Here is a 27,095-nt window from a genome sequence, read left to right as displayed (position 1 = left end):
CTGACATCAGACTTTTAAGTCAGCTGAAGTACTTGAGGATTTGCAAAATGAAAAATGTTAAAGCTACAAACATAAGATTTAAAGTGAAGGTCAATTTTCACCAATGAGTGCCCGGTTTTTAAAAATACTTTTAAAAACAGGGGCACTTTCATTGATGAAAATTAACATAGCACTGTATTTGAAGAAATACTTACCTTTTACTTCTGCAAAGCCGGATCGACGATCCCCCTCCTTCTTCTTCCTGCTGTAGACCACAGCAATGACGAAACTGGCTTCCTCCAATCACAGCCAGGCATCACGAGCTGGACGCTCTGGGGTGCAAGCCATTATTGGAGGAAGCCGGTTTTCGTCATTTCTGACGTCACTACAGAGGAACTGAGGCTGAGATCGGTGATCCGGTTTTGCAGGAGTAAAAGGTACGTATTTCTTAAAATCCAGTGCAATGTTAATTTTCATCAATGAAAGTGCCCCTGTTTTTAAAAGTATTTTTAAAAACCGGGCACTCATTGATGAAAATTGACCTTCACTTTAAGTTTCCAACAAAAAGTTATACTATGTAACATGCATAGGAAAAATATCTACTGGATAGAAACAAGATTGCCACTTGTACTGTGGGAAAAACATAAATTGTGCTTACCTGATAATTTCATTTCCATCTGTGGGAGGAGAGTCCACTGTTTCATTCATTACTTGTGGGCATTAAGAACCTGGCCACCAGGAGGAGGCAAAGACACCCCAGCCAAAAGCTTAAATACCTCCCCCACTCCCCTCATTCCCCAGTCATTCTGCCAAGGGAACAAGGAACAATAGGAGAAATATCAGGGTAAAAATGGTGCCAGAAGCACAATATTACATTTAGGTCCGCCCCCCGGAGAAACAGGCGGGAGCAGTGGACTCTCCTTCGACAGATGGAAATTAAATTATCAGGTAAGCATAATTTATGTTTTCCATCTTAATAGGAGGAGAGTCCATTGCTTCATTCATTACTTGTGGAAACAAATACCCAAGCTCTAGAGGACACTGAATGAAAGTCCAAGAAGAGGCCACAGTTCTAGTTGAATGAGCTGTAATCCTCAGAGGAGGCTTATGTCCCGCCGTCTCAATGCGAAACAGAGAACACTCATCAGCCAAAAGATAAGGAAGTCAAAGAGGCCCTCTGACCCCCACGCTTCCCGGAAAGAGAACAAACAGATAAAGAAGTTTGTCTAAATTCCTACGTGGCCTGAAGATAGGACTTCAAGGCACAACCACATCCAGAATTACGTTGAAAAGAACCACAATCTTTTGAATGGTGTTGTGAATTGACACAACCTTAGGAAGAAAACATATCAGCATGGAAAGCCAGATAAGGAGGGACGCGTTGCAAGGCAGTAATCACAGATACTCTGCGCGCAGAAGCAATAGCCCATAGAAAAGGAACCTTCCAAGACATAGTTAAATGTCTACGTCATGCATAGGCTCCAACGGAGCCCGTGCAAAACCTAACGAACAAGATTCAAACTCCAAGGAGGAGCAATAGATCTAAACACAGGTGTGATCCTAACAGAGCATTAACAAGTGACTGCACATCAGGAAGCTCAGCGAACCTCTTGTGCAGTAACACAGACAGGGCTGAAATCTGACCCCTCAGGGGACTTGTAGAAAAGACCTTCTTCAGTTCATCCTGGAGAACAGAATAAGTAGGTCCTCCACACCTTATGATAGATGTGACAAGCAACCAGCTACGAGCTTGAATGAAAGTTAAAATACTCTCAAACCACCCTCTCTTGGCTAGGATTAAGCGTTCAATCTCCACACAGTCAGCCTCAGAGATCTAGACATAGATGAACAAAAAGACCTTGGTCAGCAGATCCCTGCAACAAGGTAACTTCTACGGAGGAGATAACAACATCCCCACTAGTCCGCGAATCATATCTTTTGCAGCCAAGACGGAGCAATCAGTATCACTGACGCTTGCTTGAATCGAGCCACTACACTAGGAAGTAGTGGTAATGGCCGTAAAAGATAAAATTGATTGAACCTCCAAGGCACCGCTAATGCATCTGTTAGCTTTGCCTGAGGATCCCTGTACCTCGACCCATATCTGGGTAACTAGGTATTGAGACGTCATAAGATATTCCTCTTGCAAATCTTTGCAAACACTCGGGATGGAGAGACCAATCCCCTGGATTAAAGTATTGTCTGCTGAGGAATCCGCTTCTCAGTTGTCCACACCCGGAATGTGGATCACTGACAGCGAACAAATGTGGGTCTCCGTCCACTCCAGAATCCGAGATACTTCCCTCATAGCTAGGGAGCTTCTCATTCCCCTCCTAATGGTTGATGTAAGCCACCGAGGATATATTGTCTGATTGGAATCTGATAGACTGGGACGAACCCAGCAGAGGCCAAGCCTTCAGAGCATTGTATATTTCCCGAAGAACAAAAATGCGATCGGGAAGGAGCTTTTCCTCCTAAGTCCATAGGCCCTTCCAGACAGACTCGCAACCGTAGTCACAATCACCCAGGATGGTCTTGAGACCGACATCCCTTGGGACAAGTGATCCGGACAAAACCCAGAGAGTGATTCTCTCGATCCATTGTACAGAGAAATCTGTTGAGACAGATCCGAATGATCGCCGTTCCACTGCTTCAGCATGCACAGTTGCAACAGTCTGAGGTGAAACCTGGCAAGGAAATGATGTCCATGCTGGACACCATGAAACCAATCACCGGCATACACCGAGCCACAGATGGCCTTAAGGAGGTCTGGAGGGTGAGACATGTTGAAGCTAGTCTGCAATGTCTCCAGTCTGTTAGAAAAATTCTCATGTCTATGGAGACTATTATAGTACCCGGAAATTCCACCCTGGTACTCGATACAAGAAAACTCTCTCTAGATTTATCTTCCATCCATGGGATTGAAGAAGACAGAGGAGAAATTCCGAATGATCCACTCTCCAAAAAACTTCTTGGAGAATGCCGCGTTGGCCGGGATCAACCCCCGGGTCAACTACTTGGAGGCAATTATGCTCCCCACTATACCAGCTAGACCAAACAGAAGATCAATAAACTGGAAGTGCTGGTCCAGGAACGCAAACCCTAGGAACTGGAAGTGGTCCTTGAGGATTGGTACGTGAAGGGAGCATCCTTCAAATCTATAGTGGTCATGAACTGCCCTTCTCGAACGAGGGGAGAATGGACCTATTGTCTCCCACTTGAACGAGGGGACATTTAAAACTTGTTTAAGCACATCAGGTCCAAATTGGAAGGAAATTTCTCTCCTTCTTTGGAACCACGAAAAGGTTTGAATAGTATCCCAAACCTCTCACTGCAATAGGCACCAGGACAATAACTCCTAAGAGAACAGATCCTGTACACACCCCAGAAAGGCTGAAATGCCCTTGGGTGGCAGAGACCTAAAACCTATCTTGTGATCCTGAGCTATGACCTCCAGGTGCACGTCCCTGAACCAAGCGACTGAAAAGAGCGACAGTTTGCCCCCTACATGATCCAGAAGAGGACCGGGGACCGCCAGTTCATGCCGACTTAGACTCGGCAGGCTTCTTGCTCTGCTTGGATTTATTCCAGGACTGAGCCGGCGTCCAAGAGCTCTTGGTTTGCTCAGGCTTAGTGGAGGACTGCTGACATGGGCTTTATCAAAATGAAAAAACAAAAATTGCCCTTAGACTCGTTCATATTCTCTTGCAGTAGAAGGGCACCCTTGTCCCCTGTGACCATGGAGATAATTGAGTCCAGGCCTGGACAAAACAAAATCATTCCCTTAAAGGGGAGGGAAAGAAGTCTAGACTTAGAAGTCATATCCGCAGACCATGAATTCAGCCAGAGCCCAACGGGCCTGAACAGAAAAGGCTGAAGCTTTAGCATTTAGGCGAATAATCTGCCTAATAGCATCTCAGATAAAAGAATTATCAACCCTCAAGGCCCTAAATCTTTCCTGAGTAACATCGAGGGGACCTCTCCATCCCGATCAATCCTATAAGGAGTCATACCCAAAGGTAGTTTCTCCAGCAACCGCGGCTACGGCCGCCCCCGGTTGAAACAAATATCCCGTATGTTGAAAACAACTGTCTTAACAGAGTTTCCATCCTTTATCCATGGGCTCTTAAAACGAAGATCTATCCATAACCGGGATAGTAATACGTTTAGCAAGGGTGAAGATAGCGCCATCCCTTTTAGGGACGGAACCTCACAACTCCATTGAGAGTCCAGGGCCGTGAACGATTTGTTAAAGGGAGAAGAGAGGAATAATCCAGTCCCATTCATGTTCCCTCTAAGAAACAGAACCCTCCATCGCTAGTGCAATAAAAGGAGAACTATAAAAATAAAACATTATTTTATTAAAAGAAAAAAACTGCACCTTTATATCCCAATGGCTGTGGTACTCACCACCTCCCATGACCCAGACAGTACAGAGAGTTAGGACTCCTCTCTGATAGACACCCGGTCAGGAAAGAGGGAAGAATCATATGGTGCACAATGCAGGACTGTCCCTGCTATAAGAAAAAGTGCGCCAAGCTTGTAAGCTGCATGGCTTCCAAAGTGAAAGTGAAACCTGTATGTTCCACAACAGCCTATGAGCCCATAACATCTCACACATAAAGCAGTATAAAATCAAATAAACATATAAGATTATTCCCCCCTGTTCAATAATCCCCCTCAGGAGATATTAACCCTTGATTCTATACAGATAAAAGAAGTCACACTGTGACCCTGTCTTCTAGCGTTATCATACATGTAAAAAAGAATGAAACAATCTTACCAGAATCTATGCCGTGGAACAGGAACACAGCCTTTCAAGTGGGACAGGTTAGTAGGATTGCTCCTGACATGGACTTGAGAGCAGAAAGCAGGCAGCGAAACTCGTCAATGCTGAGAGCTGTTAATATGAGTCTGGATGGTTTCGTAGAAGAACTCTCCCTGCATCTCTGGACTCTAACTTTCACCCATGCTCTCACTGAGAGGCTGACAGGACTAATTAAAACTCCAGTCCCATTGAGACTACTCCGAATCTTCTGACACTTCTCTGCCAACCTCCTGTGACGAAAGGCAAAGAATGACTGGGGGATGAGGAGAGTGGGGGAGGTATTTAAGCCTTTGGCTGGGGTGTCTTTGCCTCCTCCTGGTGGCCAGGTTCTTAATTCCCACAAGAAATGAATGAAGCAGTGGACTATCCTCCCATTAAGATGGAAATATATTTACAAGTTTAAGTGTTGGTAAATTCTCCCCTTTTTAAAATCAGATCTGAAATGTTAGTGATATTTGAGATGTAGTTTCATTCAACAGTTGTAATGAAGATGTGCTATAACTTGCTTTTTAATATAGATATGACATTTAAATACCCAGAACTCCGCCGCCCACTTCAAAAGTACATTTTTCTGTGAGCTAACGGTTTGAATCATCCAATTAGAGAACAATTCACATCGTAAGCTGACAGAAAAATTGACTTTTGAAGTTTTCATAACTATAAAAACGTAAGTTGTAGCACATCTTTATTACAACTAACAATTAACTATCAAAGCGCCAAAATAAGGCAGGGTCTGAAACTCAAACGCTATATTGAATCAATATTTATTACAATATGGATATAAAATGGATATAAAATTATTCCTTCGCTAGAACAATATAAAACATATAAAACATAAAATGGTTAACAGTTGCTATGTGTTATCACTTCTTTGCTAAAACCTGGTATTATATTACAATGATTTACAACTCAGATTAATACAATGAATTAAAAATAAAAATACTATGATGTTCCCTCATGGATCCATGTTAACACTAGGGATCAATTTATCTTAGCTAGGGGTCAGTGCAATAAGGCGCTAAGTGATCATTTTATCTATTCTGAGCACATCTTTATTACAACTGATGAATTAAACTCCATCTAAAATATCACTAAGATTCCAGATCCATTTTTAAAAAAGGGAGCATTTACCATCAATTTAAATATATTTTCTTAATGATTCTAACAAATAATCGGCTCCCTTTTCTCAATATACAAGATGAAGGTGTTTCATTCTAAACTGTTATTTTAGGAAGGAAACCATTCCCCTTGGACTAAGTGTAGATAGTAATAAAAATCATACAACATTTATAAAAACGTTCATGTATTGATGGCAATTAATGGGTAGCCAATTGATGTGTTAAAAACAAAATAAAGAGGTAAGTTGTAACCTGTGGCAGTCACAATGGAACGTACCAAGCTGATAAAGCAGCTTCTGCTTAGCTCATAACTAACTTCAAAGTGTTGTTTGAAAGATGTTACCTGTGATCATTATCTATGTGAAAGTAGTAAAATAATGCTACTTTACAAGTCTTTCTAGCAGTCTCTGAATGTTTTTTATTCAAATAAATAAACTCCTGAACATGGTCAGTGGACCAATCAAGAGCAGTATATATTTGTAACCACCAATCACTCACCATGCCCAGTTCAATACTTTTTTAGGAGCTAATCACATATTTAACAAGTAGTCATAAAATAAGTATTTGCTCTGATGACTTAGAATAATTTAATATTATATTAGAATGTCCTATTAATGTCATACTACAAGTATTTGGCTCTGACACTTACTGTTATTATACCAACAGGTAATAGAGCAGCAAGTATTATAAGCTGACTTCTAAAGGCAGGTAGCAGAGTAGCAGAAGCTATAAGGTAGGTATTACAGGCAAATAGCACACCAGCAGGTACTGTAGGTAACTAACAAAGCAGCTGTTACAATAGGATTAGTATCAAGACAGAAGGAATCATAGCCTGACAACAGACAGTTCAGCACATACTATAGGCTGGTACGATGTCTGTTATTTGATAGAGTTTATTGAATCTACCAGACACCTGGTAAAACACTTGACAGTTCTAAAGAATTAACACACAAACAAAAAGGCAAAAAAAGTCCACTGTCCAACTGTTGACTCCTGGAACATGAATGGCTGATATCACAGTCTGATAGTTCTCTGCTCATCTTAGGATATACAACACATCCTTCATCTTCCCCCTGATAATTCACATAACCAACTTCTGTGCCACCATCCAGTTGGAAACAAATGTAAGGCTTCTTTCTGAAATGTGGAGCTTTGAACATTGTCTGGAGTTCTAAAATGTTTATAGGTAACCTCATCTGCAGACAACCCCTTGATCTCAGATAAAACAGAGAAGGGGTGTTTTGCCCCCCATAATGTATAGGATGTATATTCCACATGTAATAATTTTGTGAACTCTTACAATAATTGATTGCCCTGGCATTTGAGGAGAGTCTAAACTTTCATACTAGGCAAGCTGGATATTTGGATCAAAATCTTTAGGCCGACTGGGCAACATTTTGTCAATGTTCATGGTGTGGTTAGGAAAGGAAGTGAGGTATTAGTGATAGCAAGCGAAGAAAAGAAAGAGTTTTGAAATTTGCAGAACAGCAGCAGCTAAGTCGGGAATCTGCGGCTCCACTTGAATCACTGTAAGTGCCAGAAAAGGATGTAAACAGGAAGATACAACTGTAAACTGGACAAAATACTCTTTCAAAAGAAGAATTCTCCTGGATAAAAAACCAAATCACGGGGCAGAACTTGAGGAAAGAGAAGTTTAAGTTTCTTACATACAGATAAGAAAAGTATATTATGAGAATGTAACAGCATATGAATTGGACTAATTTAAGGAGACAATGCAATGCACTACAGGGATCTAGCTGCTGATTGGTGGCTTCACATATATGCTTCTTGCCTTTGGATCACCCAATGAGTTCAGCTAGCTTTAGAATTATACAGCAAAGGATACCAAGAGAATGAAGCAAATGTGTTAAAAGTAGTAGAAATGGAACGTTTTAGGTTTCATGTACCATTAATTAACTGCATATCACAGAACGTTGAACAAATATTGTGGACCGAAGCAAGGGGAACCTATCATAGATGACAAAGAAGTCTGGTAATGCCTTAATGGTAATAGTACCTAGTAGGATCCCAGCAAAGGGGATGTAAACCTAATAATATTGAATAATTACTTATCCTAACTGTGAGCATAGTAGTGAGATGTACCTTATATGGAAGAGAAAAGCAGCTAAATAAATCCCAAGCTGCATTTTGAAGGTTCCAACTCCATTTATACATAAAAAATGTCAATGTTTCAGTCACACAGTTATCAAAGAGGAGTACAGGGTTCATTTTAGAGATATATCATAAGCGAACCAAAACTTAAACATGGCAGCAGTGATTGCACTTTTGTTAACAATGTTATTGATTGTCGCAAACACCACTACTATATAGTATTTAAGATACTCTGTTCAAGAAAGTGCTTCAACAAAGGATCCCAAGAGAAATAGGTACATTTAACAGAAGTACATTTTCCCACCGTATATATAAATCATGAAACTTTAATATTGACTTGTATGTCCTTTTAATCAAGTGCCAAATACATTCTGACATTGACACCTAGGGTAGTTTTAGGGGTGCCAATCTCCATGTTTTTTGTGCATTGTATTTTTTTTGCTGGGTCGGTATAACCCCAGCACATTATTGACTTTTATGTCGTTTTAATTTACTGTCTGGTGTTATCTGAAACTGACAACTTTCTGTTCTACAGAAATCCTTCAAAATTAGATCTGCCACACTCCATTAGACGTTAATGCATCCGTTGAAGACACATCACCAAATCAAGTGACTGGGACAGCATTCATACCTAATAGAGCTGGCTAAATCATAAGTGTGCACACAGGGCTTTATTGACCTGCCTCTCCTTCAAAACAACAAACAGTACAAGAATTTCTGACATGCCAGAAATGTCTTCTTAAATGTACTGCAAATGAGCTCTCTGCTCTATAACCTTGATTCATTTAGATTTTATATTTACTGCTTCCCACTTGAAAACTGTCATTTTTACAGTAGAAAGGTTTTGGTTAACAGTTCAGCCAAGTAGCGCTAAGAGAAGCGATACTAAAGAGATAGGAGATGTGACATTGGGGTTATTCTATAGAACAGAACATCTGGTATTTGTGCTAGAAACGAGCTGCTGACATTGCTTCATTAAAATTCTATTAGCATCTCTAGTGGGAGCAGAAGGGAGTCTTTGCCATTTAGAATTACTGTACTACGGCTCAAAGAAAACTTTTTTTTGTTCTGAAACATTCAACTCAACTTACAGTGAAATTCTTTCATTCAGGAAAACAAATGCTAACACAGAGATGGATATTTGTTTATGCACCCAAAATAGAAGTGAATAAATATAACTGTTCGATTTCTATTGCCATCACTGCCAAGGTTTTTGCTTCTTTTTTTTTAATGGTTGTAAAAAAGTCAGATAGGGAATACCATATATTTTTTGTAGGTTTATTTTTTTATTTTTTGTAGCATTAATAAAAAATATATCCAGGGACACATTTCTACACATAAAATTAAAAATATAACAAACATGCTCTGTTTTGATTTTGTTTTTGACAAATCAATCCTTTGAACAATATATATGTATTTTTAAAGGGACAGGAAACACTTTGAGATTGTACCAATAAATAAAATAGACATTATTTACCCCCCTATGTCTTGTACTTTAAATTGTCATTTAAGAACATGATAATTTGAAAGACGTTTTAAAATGTATTACAGTGCTTTGTTTTTTGGAAAACAAATAATATATATTTTCATATATGAAACAAATGTTAACTAAAACTAACAGGAAGTGCAGGACTTTAATGCTCATTGGCTGATTATATATATATATACAGTATATATATATATATATATATATATATATATATATATATATATATATATATATATATATTAAAATTATGGGGGGGGAGAGTGATTTCTGGTTTGCTGTCATATTCCTGTTTAAAAGGATCGCTGTGTTAAAACAGTATTTTGAAGCAAAAAAACTGAGAATTTGCATACCTAATTTGCATATCTTACCCACAATTCTCTTGTGCATTGGAAACATTGCATATTAAGAATTTCTGGGGGCAAGCGGGGATACTTGCTTAGATGTACTAATTTCCTATGCAAATATTTACATTGATTTGATTTATATATATATATATATATATATATATATATAACAGAATTTATGTTTACCTGATAAATTTCTTTCTCCAACGGTGTGTCCGGTCCACGGCGTCATCCTTACTTGTGGGATATTCTCTTCCCCAACAGGAAATGGCAAAGAGCCCAGCAAAGCTGGTCACATGATCCCTCCTAGGCTCCGCCTACCCCAGTCATTCGACCGACGTTAAGGAGGAATATTTGCATAGGAGAAACCATATGGTACCGTGGTGACTGTAGTTAAAGAAAATAAAATATCAGACCTGATTAAAAAAACCAGGGCGGGCCGTGGACCGGACACACCGTTGGAGAAAGAAATTTATCAGGTAAACATAAATTCTGTTTTCTCCAACATAGGTGTGTCCGGTCCACGGCGTCATCCTTACTTGTGGGAACCAATACCAAAGCTTTAGGACACGGATGAAGGGAGGGAGCAAATCAGGTCACCTAAATGGAAGGCACCACGGCTTGCAAAACCTTTCTCCCAAAAATAGCCTCAGAAGAAGCAAAAGTATCAAACTTGTAAAATTTGGTAAAAGTGTGCAGTGAAGACCAAGTCGCTGCCCTACATATCTGATCAACAGAAGCCTCGTTCTTGAAGGCCCATGTGGAAGCCACAGCCCTAGTGGAATGAGCTGTGATTCTTTCGGGAGGCTGCCGTCCGGCAGTCTCGTAAGCCAATCTGATGATGCTTTTAATCCAAAAAGAGAGAGAGGTAGAAGTTGCTTTTTGACCTCTCCTTTACCTGAATAAACAACAAACAAGGAAGATGTTTGTCTAAAATCCTTTGTAGCATCTAAATAGAATTTTAGAGCGCGAACAACATCCAAATTGTGCAACAAACGTTCCTTCTTTGAAACTGGTTTTGGACACAGAGAAGGTACGATAATCTCCTGGTTAATGTTTTTGTTAGAAACAACTTTTGGAAGAAAACCAGGTTTAGTACGTAAAACCACCTTATCTGCATGGAACACCAGATAAGGAGGAGAACACTGCAGAGCAGATAATTCTGAGACTCTTCTAGCAGAAGAAATCGCAACTAAAAACAAAACTTTCCAAGATAATAACTTAATATCAACGGAATGTAAGGGTTCAAACGGAACCCCCTGAAGAACTGAAAGAACTAAATTGAGACTCCAAGGAGGAGTCAAAGGTTTGTAAACAGGCTTGATTCTAACCAGAGCCTGAACAAAGGCTTGAACATCTGGCACAGCTGCCAGCTTTTTGTGAAGTAATACCGACAAGGCAGAAATCTGTCCCTTCAGGGAACTTGCAGATAATCCTTTCTCCAATCCTTCTTGAAGGAAGGATAGAATCCTAGGAATCTTAACCTTGTCCCAAGGGAATCCTTTAGATTCACACCAACAGATATATTTTTTCCAAATTTTGTGGTAAATCTTTCTAGTCACAGGCTTTCTGGCCTGAACAAGAGTATCGATCACAGAATCTGAGAATCCTCGCTTCGATAGAATCAAGCGTTCAATCTCCAAGCAGTCAGCTGGAGTGAAACCAGATTCGGATGATCGAACGGACCCTGAACAAGAAGGTCTCGTCTCAAAGGTAGCTTCCAAGGTGGAGCCGATGACATATTCACCAGATCTGCATACCAAGTCCTGCGTGGCCACGCAGGAGCTATCAAGATCACCGACGCCCTCTCCTGCTTGATCCTGGCTATCAGCCTGGGGATGAGAGGAAATGGCGGGAACACATAAGCTAGTTTGAAGGTCCAAGGTGCTACTAGTGCATCCACTAGAGCCGCCTTGGGATCCCTGGATCTGGCCCCGTAGCAAGGAACTTCTGACGAGAGGCCATCAGATCCATGTCTGGAATGCCCCACAGGTGAGTGACTCGGGCAAAGATTTCCGGATGGAGTTCCCACTCCCCCGGATGCAATGTCTGACGACTCAGAAAATCCGCTTCCCAATTTTCCACTCCTGGGATGTGGATAGCAGACAGGTGGCAGGAGTGAGACTCCGCCCAAAGAATAATTTTGGTTACTTCTTCCATCGCTAGGGAACTCCTTGTTCCCCCCTGATGGTTGATGTACGCCACAGTCGTCATGTTGTCTGATTGAAACCGTATGAACCTGGTCCTCGCAAGCTGGGGCCAGGCCTGGAGCGCATTGAATATCGCTCTCAGTTCCAGAATATTTATCGGTAGAAGAGATTCTTCCCGAGACCAAAGACCCTGAGCTTTCAGGGATCCCCAGACCGCGCCCCAGCCTATCAGACTGGCGTCGGTCGTGACAATGACCCACTCTGGTCTGTGGAACATCATCCCTTGAGACAGATTGTCCAGGGACAGCCACCAACGGAGTGAGTCTCTGGTCCTCTGATTTACTTGTATCTTCGGAGACAAGTCTGTATAGTCCCCATTCCACTGACTGAGCAAGCACAGTTGTAATGGTCTTAGATGAATGCGCGCAAAAGGAACTATGTCCATCGCCGCCACCATCAACCCGATCACTTCCATGCACTGAGCTATGGAAGGAAGAGGAACGGAATGAAGTATCCGACAAGAGTCCAGAAGCTTTGTTTTTCTGGCCTCTGTTAGAAAGATCCTCATTTCTAAGGAGTCTATAATTGTTCCCAAGAAGGGAACCCTTGTTGACGGGGATAGAGAACTCTTTTCCACGTTCACTTTCCAGCCGTGAGATCTGAGAAAGGCCAGGACAATGTCCGTGTGAGCCTTTGCTTGAGGAAGGGACGACGCTTGAATCAGAATGTCGTCCAGGTAAGGTACTACTGCAATGCCCCTTGGTCTTAGCACCGCTAGAAGGGACCCTAGTACCTTTGTGAAAATCCTTGGAGCAGTGGCTAATCCGAAAGGAAGCGCCACGAACTGGTAATGTTTGTCCAGGAATGCAAACCTTAGGAACCGATGATGTTCCTTGTGGATAGGAATATGTAGATACGCATCCTTTAAATCCACCGTGGTCATAAATTGACCTTCCTGGATGGAAGGAAGGATAGTTCGAATGGTTTCCATCTTGAACGATGGGACCTTGAGAAATTTGTTTAAGATCTTGAGATCTAGGATTGGTCTGAACGTTCCCTCTTTTTTGGGAACTATGAACAGATTGGAGTAGAACCCCATCCCTTGTTCTCTTAATGGAACAGGATGAATCACTCCCATTTTTAACAGGTCTTCTACACAATGTAAGAACGCCTGTCTTTTTATGTGGTCTGAAGACAACTGTGACTTGTGGAACCTCCCCCTTGGGGGAAGTCCCTTGAATTCCAGAAGATAACCCTGGGAGACTATTTCTAGCGCCCAAGGATCCAGAACATCTCTTGCCCAAGCCTGAGCGAAGAGAGAGAGTCTGCCCCCCACCAGATCCGGTCCCGGATCGGGGGCCAATATTTCATGCTGTCTTGGTAGCAGTGGCAGGTTTCTTGGCCTGCTTTCCCTTGTTCCAGCCTTGCATTGGTCTCCAAGCTGGCTTGGCCTGAGAAGTATTACCCTCTTGCTTAGAGGACGTAGCACCTTGGGCTGGTCCGTTTTTACGAAAGGGACGAAAATTAGGTCTATTTTTTGCCTTGAAGGGCCGATCCTGAGGAAGGGCGTGGCCCTTACCCCCAGTGATATCAGATATAATCTCTTTCAAGTCAGGACCAAACAGCGTTTTCCCCTTGAAAGGAATGTTTAGTAGCTTGTTCTTGGAAGACGCATCAGCCGACCAAGATTTCAACCAAAGCGCTCTGCGCGCCACAATAGCAAACCCAGAGTTCTTAGCCGCTAACTTAGCCAATTGCAAAGAGGCGTCTAGAGTGAAAGAATTAGCCAATTTGAGAGCATTGATTCTGTCCATAATCTCCTCATAAGGAGGAGAGTCACTATCGAGCACCTTAAGCAGTTCATCAAACCAGAAATATGCGGCTGTAGTGACAGGGACAATGCATGAAATGGGTTGTAGAAGGTAACCCTGCTGAACAAACATCTTTTTAAGCAAACCTTCTAATTTTTTATCCATAGGATCTTTGAAAGCACAACTATCCTCTATGGGAATAGTGGTGCGTTTGTTTAAAGTAGAAACCGCTCCCTCGACCTTGGGGACTGACTGCCATAAGTCCTTTCTGGGGTCGACCATAGGAAACAATTTTTTAAATATGGGGGGAGGGACGAAAGGAATACCGGGCCTTTCCCATTCTTTATTAACAATGTCCGCCACCCGCTTGGGTATAGGAAAAGCTTCTGGGAGCCCCGGCACCTCTAGGAACTTGTCCATTTTACATAGTTTCTCTGGGATGACTAAATTTTCACAATCATCCAGAGTGGATAATACCTCCTTAAGCAAAATGCGGAGATGTTCCAATTTAAATTTAAATGTAATCACATCAGATTCAGCCTGCTGAGAAATGTTCCCTAAATCAGTAATTTCTCCCTCAGACAAAACCTCCCTGGCCCCCTCAAATTGGGTTAGGGGCCCTTCAGAGATATTAATATCAGCGTCGTCATGCTCTTCAGTAACTAAAACAGAGCATCCACGCTTACGCTGACAAGGGTTCATTTTGGCTAAAATGTTTTTGACAGAATTATCCATTACAGCCGTTAATTGTTGCATAGTAAGGAGTATTGGCGCGCTAGATGTACTAGGGGCCTCCTGAGTGGGCAAGACTCGTGTAGACGAAGGAGGGAATGATGCAGTACCATGCTTACTCCCCTCACTTGAGGAATCATCTTGGGCATCATTGTCATTATCACATAAATCACATTTATTTAAATGAATAGGAATTCTGGCTTCCCCACATTCAGAACACAGTCTATCTGGTAGTTCAGACATGTTAAACAGGCATAAACTTGATCAGAAAGTACAAAAAACGTTTTAAAATAAAACCGTTACTGTCACTTTAAATTTTAAACTGAACACACTTTATTACTGCAATTGCGAAAAAACATGAAGGAATTGTTCAAAATTCACCAAATTTTCACCACAGCGTCTAAAAGCCTTGAAAATATTGCACACCAATTTTGGAAGCTTTAACCCTTAAAATAACGGAACCGGAGCCGTTTTAAGCTTTAAACCCCTTTACAGTCCCTGGTATCTGCTTTGCTGAGACCCAACCAAACCCAAAGGGGAATACGATACCAAATGACGCCTTCAGAAGTCTTTTATGAGTATCAGAGCTCCTCTCACATGCGACTGCATGCCATGCCTCTCAAAAACAAGTGCGCAACACCGGCGCGAAAATGAGACTCTGCCTATGCTTTGGGAAAGCCCCTAAAGAATAAGGTGTCTAAAACAGTGCCTGCCGATATTATTAAATAAAAATACCCAGAATAAATGATTCCTCAAGGCTAAATAAGTGTTAATATCAATCGATTTAGCCCAAAAAAAGTCTACAGTTTAAATAAGCCCTTGTGAAGCCCTTATTTACAATCGTAATAAACATGGCTTACCGGATCCCATAGGGAAAATGACAGCTTCCAGCATTACATCGTCTTGTTAGAATGTGTCATACCTCAAGCAGCAAGAGACTGCAAACTGTTCCCCCAACTGAAGTTAATTGCTCTCAACAGTCCTGTGTGGAACAGCCATGGATTTTAGTTACGGTTGCTAAAATCATTTTCCTCATACAAACAGAATTCTTCATCTCTTTTCTGTTTCTGAGTAAATAGTACGTACCAGCACTATTTGAAAATAACAAACTCTTGATTGAATAATGAAAAACTACAGTTAAACACTAAAAAACTCTAAGCCATCTCCGTGGAGATGTTGCCTGTACAACGGCAAAGAGAATGACTGGGGTAGGCGGAGCCTAGGAGGGATCATGTGACCAGCTTTGCTGGGCTCTTTGCCATTTCCTGTTGGGGAAGAGAATATCCCACAAGTAAGGATGACGCCGTGGACCGGACACACCTATGTTGGAGAAATATATATATATATATATTCAAGTCCTAAGCTACTAGCCAGGACAAAATGTTACTTGCCACTTCTAATTCCACCCACACCACCCTACTACTTCACCCTCTCTTTGCATATGTTTAGCCATTGTGAAACAATTTGTAATATTGTTTTTATTTCATACCATACATTAAATAATGCTACACAGTGTCACACAGTAATAATTCAACAAAAATAAGTTCATAGCAGTTAGAAAAAACAACTAGAGGTTCTAGGGAAGATAACAACTGGATAAAAAAAGGAAATTGTTGAACATAGAGAGTGCAGAGACAGCTGACAGTCACTGAAGGTCATAGCAGACATGGAGATTTTTTTTAAAATAATTATCTCTCCCTATTCGCTCTTATCTATCTTTCTTGACTCTTTTCTCTCTTCAATCTCTCTTTTTACCCTCTCCCTTTTCTCTCAGGTCATATCTTATCTTTAAACTCTTTCTTTCCCTTTCTCATATCTCTTCACTCTTTTTTCTCCATTCTGTCTTAACTCTACCTTGTTCTCCAAATTCACTTTTCCTCTCCAGTTTCTCTCTCTTTTTCTGCCCTGTTTACCCTCTCAGAAGTAACAGTCTAAGCACTAATGGAGTCCCTACAACCCTCGAGGAATAACATATCCTTGCACTTTCATGGCTATATAATATCCCTATAGATAATAATTTTAGCACATAGCCCAAAAGGTGTGTTGTTTGTCAGTGCTGCAATAGGAATGTACATTCTGCAAATACAATGTGTCTGTCAACTTTGCTACTTACAACATGCCACCAGATTTCAGACTCAACATTCACTAACTAACTTTCTCTCACCACCATTAAATTTCCACTTACCAATGGCTAATGGGTTAGTTGAAATTTTGAGCCCTGTATATATAGACACACATACACACACATGTATATAAAAATATGTTTAACTGCTGCTTTTTCATACACAATAGAGATTTTTTTAAGTACCATGTCCCTTTAAAGGGATATCAAAGTAAAAATTAAACCTTCATGATTCAGATCAAATTTCTAAAGACACTTTTAAATTCACTTATATTGTCAAAATGACTTTATTCTCTTGGTATTCTGTTTAAAAGCATACATAAATATCCTCAGCATCAGCAATACACTGCTGGGAGCTAGCTGGTGATTGGTAGCGACACACATTTTTGTGTTGTGATTGGCTCACCAGATGAGCTCAGCTAGGTTCCAGTAGTGCTTTGCTGCTCTGGAGCTGACCTTAAAGGGCCAATATAGTGAAGCTAATAGACAATAGCCCAGAGTGCTAATGCTAACATGGACTACAATATCAATATCACTGAACCGCCCTAAAATTAGCACACAAATTGATATTAAAAGTCCATGGTAAAGCAGATTTGCCAGAGGAGGTTTAGCGTGGTATATACTGTAAAATATATATATCTGTAGGTATAAATATATTTTACAAAAAAATATACACACACAGATGTATGTATATATACAGTATATATAAATATATAATTAAAAATAAAAAGAACACTTTCTTCTAGGTCAAGGACATAGGAAATTTGATTATTCCTAATGCACCTTCAGCTTTAACGCAGTTGGTCTAGTGAGGATTCAGGTTATCCCATGATTGATAAAATGAAAAGGCTTTCTTTAGAGTCTTGTTATGTTGAACTTGTAATACCAGCGCTAACATGACAGCTCTACTTTGTGGGGGTTAAACATATAGCACTGCAATATTGCTAGTGATAACATTGCTTGTTTTAATGCATTAGAACATGTCATTTTATAACTATAATGGCCCCTTTAACTATGTGTCTAATCCCTTTGCAGAGGTTAAATACAGTTATATACTAGCAATAGTTCAATAATAAAATGCTCTAAAATAGTACTCTATGCTTAATTATTATTATCATTTCTTTGTAAGCAAAGCTATATTCCAAGACGTGCACAGTGAAATATACACTCACAACAATACACTTTAGACAAAGAAGGACAAAACCTTTGTTCTGAAGAGGTTAAATTCTAGACCTTACAATCTAACTCTTATTCATGTACTCACTGCTACAGAATACATGAAATATTTATTGTGATGAAGATAATAGTAATAATAACAATGTTGTGTGACGTGTACAACAATAAAATCCTACCTAGTGCAGCCCCTCACTGTTTGCAGAATGTTTTGCACCAATTGTCATAGGATGAATCATCAGGTGTCTATGCATATCTGTAAAAGAAGAGATAATACATTTTGTTTATTTTTTTAACTTTGGCTTAAATCTAAATACTCTTTAAGTGGTCAATATGTTACAAAATAAAAAGCCACAGTATGGCACTACAGTTTATTTCTAATATGTACTACTACAGTACTACTGCATCACTAGAAAGACCAAATGTACAGGTAGGAAAACAATTTTTTTTTATATGTTTTATTTTTCCTAAGAAAAATAACATACAGTATATTTCTTGAGTCATCTAATATAATTTAGTTGTAGTAAATATAGATTTTTCCTGTGAAACTGGAGGCTATGTTGGTGTGAGAGTGCAGTCTCTGGTTGGATGCTTGGAGTAAAGCAATAGTAGGGGTGGATTAGAAGACTCCATGATTGATGTTTTCTAGCACAGTTTTTGTCCTTTAACATGCCAGTGATGCAGTAAAGTAAATGTCCCTTTAATTTTTCAAAGTTGATGTGTTAGACAAAAATATCTTTAGTCTCTATAAAATAAATAAATTAATTCTTACCTGATAAATTGATTTTGTTCATGATGGTGAGGTCTACAAGTCATCACATGTGGGAAATTCTCCTCCTGGCCACTAGGAGGAGGCAAAAGACACCCGACACACCAGAGCTTTTAATTCTTTCCACTTCCCATAATCCTGAGTCATTTTCTAATCTATTGCCCCTTTGATGAGGAGTGAGGTGAAAGTGAAGTGCAGATTTACTCATCGTTGAAAGGGGTTCTGAGGCCCAGTTCCTCCTTGAAGTAACCTGCATTTCAGAGTGGCAGACAAGGTGTTTTCAGGAAGTGAAAGGTCTTTTCTCAGGGAGAAATGTCACAAACCTCCCAGGTGAAATGTGGACTTGCTCTGGTGTGCTGGGGTATCTTTTGCCTCCTCCCACATGTGAGGAATTGTGGTCTTTCACCATCTGATGAAAGAAAATAAGACCCACAGCATTATTCATTTTGAAAACAGAATTTATGTTTACCTGATAAATTTCTTTCTCCTACGGTGTGTCCGGTCCACGGCTTCATCCTTACTTGTGGGATATTCTCTTCCCAACAGGAAATGGCAAAGAGAGCACACAGCAAAGCTGTCCATATAGCCCCCCCTCTGGCTCCGCCCCCCAGTCATTCGACCGACGGTTAGGAGAAAAAAGAGAAACTATAGGGTGCGTGGTGACTGTAGTGTACAGAAATAAAAATTTTAAACCTGACTAAAAGCCAGGGCGGGCCGTGGACCGGACACACCGTAGGAGAAAGAAATTTATCAGGTAAACATAAATTCTGTTTTCTCCTACATAGGTGTGTCCGGTCCACGGCTTCATCCTTACTTGTGGGAACCAATAACAAAGCTTTAGGACACGGATGAAGGGAGGGAGCAAGTCAGGTAACCTAAACGGAAGGCACCACAGCTTGCAAAACCTTTCTCCCAAAAATAGCTTCCGAAGAAGAATAAGTATCGAATTTGTAAAATTTGGCAAAAGTATGCAGAGAAGACCAAGTCGCTGCCTTACAGATCTGATCAACAAAAGCCTTGTTCTTGAAGGCCCATGTGGAAGCCACAGCTCTAGTAGAGTGAGCTGTAATTCGTTCAGGAGGCTGCCGTCCGGCAGGCTCGTAAGCCAATCGGATGATGCTCTTCAGCCAAAAGGAAAGAGAGGTAGCAGTACCTTTCTGCCCTCTCCTCTTACCAGAATAAACGACAAACAAGGATGATGTCTGTCTGAAATCCTTTGTTGCTTCTAAATAGAATTTTAAAGCACGGACCACATCTAGGTTGTGTAACAAACGTTCCTTCTTCTAAACTGGATTCGGACACAGAGAAGGAACAACTATTTCCTGGTTAATATTCCTGTTGGAAACCACTTTGGGAAGAAAACCAGGCTTGGTACGTAAAACTACCTTATCTGTATGGAATACCAGATAGGGTGAAGTACACTGCAAAGCAGACAATTCAGAAACTCTTCTAGCAGAAGAAATAGCAACCAAAAAAATAACTTTCCAAGATAGCAACTTAATATCTATGGAATGTAAGGTTTCAAACGGAACCCCTTGAAGAACTGAAAGAACTAAGTTCAGACTCCATAGAGGAGTCATAGGTCTGTAGACAGGCTTGATTCTGACTAACGCCTGTACAAAAGCCTGTACATCTGGCACGGCTGCCAGACGTTTGTGCAACAAAACAGACAGAGCAGATATCTGTCCTTTTAGAGAACTAGCTGACAAACCTTTATCCAAACCCTCTTGGAGAAAGGAAAGTATCCTAGGAATTTTAATTTTACTCCAAGAGAATCCCTTGGATTCGCACCACCGGATATATTTTTGCCATATCTTATGGTAAATTTTCCTAGTCACAGGTTTTCTGGCTTGAACCAGAGTATCTATAACTGAATCTGAAAACCCACGCTTAGATAGAATCAAGCGTTCAATTTCCAAGCAGTCAGTTGCAGAGAGACTAGATTTGGATGTTCGAATGGACCTTGAACTAGAAGATCCTTTCTCCATGGTAGCTTCCATGATGGAGCCGATGACATATTCACCAGGTCTCCATACCAAGTCCTGCGTGGCCATGCAGGAGCTATTAGAATCACCGGGGCCTTCTCCTGTTTGATCCTGGCTACAAGCCTGGGAAGGAGAGGGAACGGTGGAAACACATAAGCTAGATTGAACGACCAAGGCGCCACCAATGCATCCACTAGCGTCGCCTTGGGATCCCTGGATCTGGACCCGTAGCGAGGAACCTTGGAGTTCTGACGAGACGCCATCAGATCCATATCTGGAATGCCCCATAGTTGAGTTAACTGGGCAAAGACCTCCGGGTGGAGTTCCCACTCCCCCGGATGGAAAGTCTGACGACTCAAATAATCTGCCTCCCAGTTGTCTACTCCTGGGATGTGAATTGCAGATAGATGGCAGGAGTGATCCTCCACCCATTTGATAATCTTGGATACCTCTCTCATCGCCAAGGAACTCTTTGTTCCCCCCTGATGATTGATGTACGCTACAGTCGTCATGTAGTCCGACTGAAATCTTATGAATCTGGCCTTCGCTAGTTGAGGCCAAGCCAGGAGCGCATTGAATATCGCTCTCAGTTCCAGAATGTTTATCGGGAGAAGAGACTCTTCACGAGACCATAGACCCTGAGCTTTCAGGGAGTCCCAGACCGCGCCCCAGCCTAAGAGACTGGCATCGGTCGTGACAATGACCCACTCTGGTCTGCGGAAACTCATTCCCTGAGACAGGTGATCCTGAGTCAACCACCAGCGGAGTGAGTCTCTGGTTACCTGGTCTACGTGAATCTGGGGAGACAAGTCTGCATAATCCCCATTCCACTGTTTGAGCATGCACAGTTGCAATGGTCTTAGATGAATTTGAGCAAAAGGAACCACGTCCATTGCTGCAACCATTAATCCTATTACCTCCATGCACTGAGCTATGGAAGGCTGAGGAATAGATTGAAGAACTTGACAAGTGTTTAGAAGCTTTAACTTTCTGACCTCTGTCAGAAAAATCTTCATTTCTACAGAATCTATTATTGTTCCCAGAAAAAGAACCCTTGTGGACGGGGACAGGGAACTCTTTTCTATGTTCACCTTCCACCCGTGAGACCTGAGAAAGGCTAAAACAATGTCTGTATGAGCCCTTGCTTTGGAAAGGGACGACGCTTGGATTAGAATGTCGTCTAGGTAAGGTGCTACAGCAATGCCCCTCGGCCTTAGAACCGCTAGAAGGGACCCTAGCACCTTTGTGAAAATTCTGGGGGCAGTGGCTAAACCGAATGGAAGAGCCACGAACTGGTAATGTTTGTCCAGAAAGGCGAACCTCAGGAACTGATGATGATCTTTGTGGATAGGAATATGCAGGTACGCATCCTTTAAGTCCATGGTAGTCAAATATTGACCCTCCTGGATTGTTGGTAAAATCGTCCGAATGGTTTCCATTTTGAATGATGGAACTCTGAGGAATTTGTTTAGAATTTTTAAATCCAGAATTGGTCTGAAAGTTCCCTCTTTTTTGGGAACTACAAACAGGTTTGAGTAAAAACCCAGACCTTGTTCCGCTGATGGAACTGGGTGTATCAATCCCATCTTTAATAGGTCTCCTACGCAATGTAAGAATGCCTGTCTCTTTATCTGGTCTGAAGATAAGCGAGACATGTGGAACCTTCCCCTTGGAGGAAGTTCCTTGAACTCTAGAAGATACCCCTGAGAGACTATTTCTAGTGCCCAGGGATCCGGAACATATCTTGCCCAAGCCTGAGCAAAGAGAGAAAGTCTGCCCCCTACTAGATCCGGTCCCGGATCGGGGGCTACACCTTCATGCTGTCTTGGTAGCAGCAGCAGGCTTCTTGGCCTGTTTACCCTTGTTCCAGCCTTGCAATGGTTTCCATGCTGGTTTAGGCTGGGAAGCGATACCCTCTTGTCTAGAGGCTGCAGAGTTAGGAGCCGGTCCGTTCCTGAAATTGCGAAAGGAACGAAAATTAGATTTGTTTTTAGCCTTGAAAGGCCTATCCTGTGGGAGGGCATGGCCCTTTCCCCAGTGATGTCTGAAATAATCTCCTTCAATTCTGGCCCGAAAATGGTCTTACCTTTGAAAGGAATATTAAGCAATTTTGTTTTGGACGACACATCCGCCGACCAAGATTTTAGCCAAAGCGCCCTGCGCGCCACTATTGCAAAACCTGAATTTTTCGCCGCTAATTTAGCCAATTGAAAAGCGGCATCCAAAATAAAGGAATTAGCCAACTTTAGTGTGTGAATTCTGTCCATGACTTCATCATATGGAGTCTCCTTTTGGAGCGAATTTTCTAGTTCCTCGAACCAAAAAGACGCCGCCGTGGTGACAGGAATAATGCACGAAATTGGTTGAAGAAGGAAACCTTGCTGAACAAATATCTTTTTAAGCAAACCTTCCAATTTTTTATCCATAGGATCTTTGAAAGCGCAACTGTCCTCAATAGGAATAGCTGTGCGCTTGGCTAACGTTGAAACTGCCCCCTCTACCTTAGGGACTGTTTGCCATGCGTCCCTTCTGGGGTCGACAATGGGGAAAATTTTCTTAAATATAGGAGGTGGAACAAAAGGGACACCTGGCCTCTCCCACTCCTTAGTCACTATGTCCGCCACCCTCTTGGGTATCGGAAAAGCATCAGCGTGCACTGGGACCTCTAAGAATTTGTCCATTTTGCACAATTTCTCTGGAATTACCAAAGAATCACAATCATCGAGAGTAGCTAGCACCTCTTTAAGCAGGACGCGGAGATTTTGTAGCTTAAATTTAAATGCCACGATATCAGGTTCTGCCTGCTGAGAAATTTTTCCTGAATCAGAAATTTCTCCCTCAGACAGACCCTCCCTCACTGCCAAATCAGATTGATGTGAGGGTATAACGGATAAATTATCGTCAGCGCCAACTTGCTCATCCTCTGTATTTAAAACTGAGCAATCACGCTTTCTGGGAAATGCTGGCAGTTTGGATAAAAGATTTGCTATAGAATTATCCATTACTGCTGTAAATTGCTGCATAGTAACAAGCATTGGCGCGCTAGATGTACTAGGTATCGCCTGCGCGGGCAAAACTGGTGTTGACACAGGAGGAGAGGATGATGAGCTATCCCCACTACCTTCATTTGAAGAATCATCTTGGGCAACCTTATTAAATGTGACAGCACTGTCCTTACTTTGTTTGGACGCCATGGCACAATTTGCACATACATTTAAAGGGGGAACCACCTTGGCTTCCATACACACAGAACATATGCTATCTGAAGGTACAGACATGTTAGACAGATTTAGGCAGGCTATTAATGCAATAAAAACGATTTTAAACAAAACCGTTACTGTCCCTTTAAATAATAAAAAGAGTACACTTTATTTCTGAATGTTCGAAAAACTATCAAGGAAATATCCGATCTTTATAAAATTTACACCCCGGTGTCTTAATGCTTTGAAAGTATTGCACACCAAATTTCAAGTCTCTACACCCTTAAATGAGTAAACCGGAGCTAATAGTTCAATTTACCGGTTAAAACACACTACAGTCCCTGCCACAGACTTTGCTGCGGCTTTTACCTTCCTTAGGGGTTATTCACCACAGAAATAAGCCTCCCTGAGTCCGTTTCTCAGCCACAGGACCCTCTCACATGAAGCTGCTTGCACTGCATTTAGAAGTAACTGCGCAACTGAGGCGCGAAAATGAGGCCTCCTCCCTCTGCATACCAGAGTGAAGGGGCCTTTCTGACTAAATTAGGCGTCTAAACAACTGCCAGGCGTAATTAACGTTCCCAAAAGTGTTTCAAAGTTCACAAAACACTCCAAAAGCCATATAAATATGATATAAACCAATCGATTTAGCCCACAATAGTGTCAACCAGCATAGAGCCCAATTTATAAGCCATAATTCTGTTACTGAGTCTAAGAAAATGGCTTACCGGTCCCAAAAGGGAAAACTGACAGTCTTCTAGCATTACTATCTCTTGTTAGAAAAGAGACTGGTCATACCTGGAGCAGATAAGTCTGCAAACTGTTCCCCCAACTGAAGTTTCAACAGTCCTGCGTGGGAACAGCAATGGATTTTAGTTACTGGTGCTAAAATCATACTCCTCTTTTAACAGAACTCTTCATCACTTTCTGTTGTAGAGTAAATAGTACAAACCGGCACTATTTTAAAATAACAAACTCTTGATAGAAGAAATAAAACTACAACTAACACCACATACTCTTTACCATCCCCGTGGAGATGCTACTTGTTCAGAGCGGCAAAGAAAATGACTGGGGGGCGGAGCCAGAGGGGGGGGCTATATGGACAGCTTTGCTGTGTGCTCTCTTTGCCATTTCCTGTTGGGGAAGAGAATATCCCACAAGTAAGGATGAAGCCGTGGACTGGACACCCGGACACACCAATGTAGGAGAAATACTGTTTTTTTTTGTTTGTTTAACAGACATAATGTACAAATGTATAATTTTGTAAATAATGTATTTATTTTTAAAAAGTGTAAATAAAATGTTAAAACATTTCCAGGTGCGGTACAATACTTTAAAATGTTAAATGTTTCTTCTTCAAGCAAATTAAGTCATGTACCTTCCTTAAAAGATTTGGAAGTATTAATGGGAACACAAAAACAGTGTCCAATAGAACCCACAACCCCATTTCAACATAGTGTTATGTAATCTAGGTAGTCAAAATAACCTAAAAGATCCAGATTCTCTCTCCCTAAAATGTTACAGCTGGTGCTTCTAGGGGGCTTTCCACTGCTCTCTCTGCCAATGCCTGTTCTCACCCATAACTAATGTATGGGCTCTGGATTGGCCTATTCACAGCCAATCCAATGCTGTTATGTAATTCACAGGACAGCATATATAGAGGGCACATAGACAAGGCCGGATGCAGTTGTGCCATTCAGGCTGCTATCCTTATAGGACATTTTTTCCACTTTTTATTCTTTTTAGAAAACTCTTTTAAAATGATGTTTCTGATTAACTAGTTGAATACTGTGGTCAAATGCCCCTCCCCCACCTTGCTTAAATCGACTATTATGTTGGTTAATAGAAACAACCAATGTTCTGGAGCATTATGTAAAGTGACAGCTACAGCTATTTTAAAGGCAACCATCTTTATAGAGCAGGTTTTATCACAAACACTATTCAGGAGTTGTCTGGCACTGTTTTGGAGGCAACCACAATTCTACAGCAGCATTAAAGTGCTGGGTTTTAGTTTAAATGTTCCCCACAGAACTTTTTTTCCCAGCTGGGTGGCATGATGAAGTGACATTTTCTGTTATTTAAGCTATCCAAAGCACACATTAATTGCATAATTTAACATAAATTGATTCAATGATAATTTGTGCAAAGAAAAAAATTTAAAAAAAGAATATTGGCTAATTTTAGCATATTATTGGATAAAATCTTAGACAATTGGTCAGTAAAATCAGCCGGATGGAGTGCCAATTACTCAATAAATACTTATACATAGTTTATTTTGCACTTTTCATTTCTTAACTGTACTAAAGTGAGTAGCCTCAATACATTTATTTTATTATAATAATGAGCTGTTTCTCGATGGAACCAAAATGGGAATATTGGTTAATTAGGGGGGGATCTGCATACAAAACATAATACAAAATCATAATCAATATTGAATTAACTGCCCACCCTGTTTTATAATGTTTGTAATAAATAGGGTACATAAGTTGTAACCTAGGTAAAATCATATAAAAATATAAAAATATGCAAGTTCTCTTCAGCCAAATATACAATTTATACAAATATAAATCAAACAACAAAAAGAATGGACATTACAATATATTCATTGACGGGTGTATTTCATTTAGGAAATTGCGCATTTTATTTATTTGACTGGAAACAAACTCTGGCATTAATGTATATTTTTTCCATTTAATTCTTTATGAATATAATATTTTTTTGGGGGATAACAAAACAATATCGGATCCCTGGTTAATTTTATGAGCGCTTATTGCTACCTCGAGCTTGCAGTAGCAATAACCAACCACTTGTAATTGATGGTTATTTATTGTGGACAATAAATTAGAGCTTTACTTGTAATCTGGCTCTAAATACATTTTTTAAGCACGTCACTGTGGTTATTCACGGCCTCCCCAAGCCATGGGTGCAACCATGTTGTAATCTAGCTTTCACTACATTCTAGTGCTTACCTGTTTGCACATGTGCAGTAACTCTCCTTCAGATACCTGCAGGGTAACCCAGGTTCCATAACGGCAGCACCCATGGTTAGAGGGAGGTGTATGAAATGTTTTCAGTGCCCCTTTGGTACATATTATATCTGTTTGTTTTTGCTTACAGTGTCACTGCTAATTAGCTCACAGCCATGTCAGGCTTTAACCAGCTTTTACAAAGTAATGTTCAATTAAGATGAGATCTGTGTTGTAAGAAACTAGATACCTTGGATCAAAATTGCAAAACTAAACCTATGGGCTTAGCACTATAGCACATAAGACTTAAATGGAAC

The 27,095-nt window shown here is 40.9% G+C and overlaps 1 protein-coding gene across 6 annotated transcripts in view; it reads right to left on the bottom strand.

The window, feature by feature from the left end:
• Nucleotides 1-27,095, bottom strand: part of RHBDD1 (rhomboid domain containing 1) — a 526,647-nt gene that overhangs the window by 251,602 nt on the left and 247,950 nt on the right. For all 6 annotated transcript variants that reach the window (XM_053710028.1, XM_053710024.1, XM_053710023.1 and 3 more), the window contains one exon: nt 18,038-18,114. The gene's annotated coding sequence lies outside the window, so the exon portion shown is untranslated. The remainder of the gene's footprint in view (nt 1-18,037; nt 18,115-27,095) is intronic.

The sequence above is a fragment of the Bombina bombina genome, chromosome 4 (assembly GCF_027579735.1).
Source record: "Bombina bombina isolate aBomBom1 chromosome 4, aBomBom1.pri, whole genome shotgun sequence".
Lineage (NCBI taxonomy): Eukaryota > Metazoa > Chordata > Amphibia > Anura > Bombinatoridae > Bombina > Bombina bombina.
Note: the sequence above shows the minus strand (reverse complement) of the source record. Positions and strands in the feature narration are given on the sequence as shown.